Source organism: Prunus avium, unplaced genomic scaffold (genome assembly GCF_965620075.1).
Source record: "Prunus avium unplaced genomic scaffold, drPruAviu1.hap1.1 HAP1_SCAFFOLD_124, whole genome shotgun sequence".
NCBI classification, from domain to species: Eukaryota; Viridiplantae; Streptophyta; class Magnoliopsida; order Rosales; family Rosaceae; genus Prunus; species Prunus avium.
Window position 1 is genome coordinate 50001 of NW_028276945.1, and position 2500 is coordinate 52500.

A 2500-nucleotide genomic window follows, 5' to 3' on the forward strand; every position below is an offset into this window, starting at 1 on the left:
CCGAGAAAGTGAGGTTATTGGAGGCTTCGGATGGCGTGGCTTGCCTTGCCTTGCATTGGCATGCCATGCCCAAGTTGTGGCCTACACCAAGCCATTCAAGCCATGCGTTGCCTTACCTTGGAATTGCTCATCATCCAATGCATTCCGAGAAAGTGAGTGTAGGCGAGGCTAAGGATGGCTTGCCTTGCCTTGCCTTGCATTGGCATGCCATGCCCAAGTTGTGGCCTACACCAAGCCATTCAAGCCATGCGTTGCCTTACCTTGGAATTGCTCATCATCCAATGCATTCCGAGAAAGTGAGTGTAGGCGAGGCTAAGGATGGCTTGCCTCGCCTTGCCTTGGCATGCCGTGCCCATGATGTGGCCTTGACCAAGCCATTCAAGCCATGCGTTGCCTTCGCCTTGGCATGCCGTGGCCTTGCCTCGCCATGCGATGCATTCCGACAAAGTGACGCGAAGCGGAAGCCTATCATGGCGTAAAAATGTCGACAAAATTTTTCGACATTTGAATAATGGGGTTTGACAAGGTTTGAAAAATTCAATACAAATGGTAGGCTTGAATGTCGACAAAGTGACGCGAAGCGGAAGCCTACCACGGCGTAAAAATGTCGACAGAATTTTTCGGACCTTGTCCTGCCATGGGCTGCGCGCAGCATGCCGGCAGCCTGTGCGCAGCGTGCGCACAGCATGTCGGCAGCGTGCGCGCTGCTGAGACTGTCGACAGAAATTTTCGAAACTTGTCCTGCCATGCGCGCGCGCAGCGTGCGCACAGCATGCCGGCAGCGTGCGCGCACCATGCCGGCAGCGTGCGCGCACCATGCCGGCAGCGTGCGCGCACCATGCCGGCAGCGTGCGCGCAGCTTGCGCGCAGCGTGCTGATTCTGTCGACAGTGAGGCTAGCGAAACTTGTCCTGCCATGGCGTGCGCGCAGCCTGTGCGCGCAGCTTGCGCATCTGTCGACAGTGAGGCTAGCGAACTTGTCCTGCCATGGCATGCGCTGTGCGCAGCCTGTGCGCAGCGTGCACGCAGCTTGCGCATCTGTCGACAGTGAGGCTAGCGAAACTTGTCCTGCCATGGCATGCGCGGCGCCTGCGCGCAGCCTGCGCGCAGCATGCGCACAACATGCGCACAGGCTGTGCGCAGCGTGCGCGGAGCTTGCGCGCAGCTTGCGCATCTGTCGACAGTGAGGCTAGCGAAACTTGTCCTGCCATGGCATGCGCGCAGCGTGCGCGCAGTCTGTGCGCAGCATGCGCGCAGCCTGTGCGCAGCGTGCGCGCAGCTTGCGCATCTGTAGACAGTGAGGCTAGCAAAACTTGTCCTGCCATGGCATGCGCGCAGTCTGCGCGCAGCATGCGCGCAGCATGTGCGCAGCATGCCGGCAGCATGGTTCCAGGTTTTTTCAAATGTCGACAGAATTTTTCAAATCTTGTCAAACCCCGTTTTTATTGAAATTTCCTCGCACAATAAGCTCCCCATAAGTAGTCTATGATTTTTAGGACCTTCTCCAACTTACAAAACTAAAAAATTCCTCCCGGATTTGTTTTAATGATTTTTTCAATTTTACGACTTCTAAAACTAATAAAAAATACTTCCCGACTTCAAAAATTTATGAAACTTTTTCCCATCATAGATTGCATGTTTCTTAGTATCCCTGCAAAAAATCACGTCCAAATACCTTGTATTGAATTATTTAGAGCCCATTATGACTCCTCGCGCATAGGTGATGTCTCTTCCTGTCAAAGGGCTAAATGCATAAAATGCTATATAGGGGGGTGTGTGTTGCCTGCATATGCATGGCAGCCCATGCCTTCCTAGCTGCAGCCCCCTTCCCCCACGCCACACCCATGTCATGTTGCCTCGATATGTTGCCTCGGTATTATGGGTTTGGTGTCGGGGTCGGGGGGCTGCCACCCATGGCGGTGGTGGCCGGAATCCGGCCGCCGCCACCACGCCGCCGCCATGGGTGAGGGAGGAAAAAAAAGGCGTGGAAAGTTGCGAAATGGGGTTGTCTAGGCTATTTTTTGGCATGGGAGAGCATGGAGTGCTAGGAACTCCTTCTCAAATGCACGGGCATGTCGACCACAACCTCATTTCGCAACAACAACCACCCGTGTGGGGTGGCGGTGGGTGGATAGTCGCGGATTGGGGCTTGCCAAGCCAATGTTTTCAAAAAATTTCATCAAAATTAAAAACAAATGTTTTGTTGCCTTCGGATTTGTGGGCGAGCGGCGAGTCGGAGTGGAGCCGGTAAAGTTTAACCTCGGTGTGCACGGTTGTTTTTAGAAACTCAATCCAATGCCGGGGACGTTGAAAGTGACGCTCTTATGAGTTGCAAACCCGCAAGATTTAAAGAACCTTTTCAAAACAATTTCAAACCAACAAGATTTAAAAACAGAAATTTTCATCAAAATGAAAAACAAATGTTTTGTTGCCTTCGGACTAGTGGGCGAGCGGCGAGTCGGAGTGGAGCCGGTAAAGTTTAACCTCGGTGTGCACGGTTG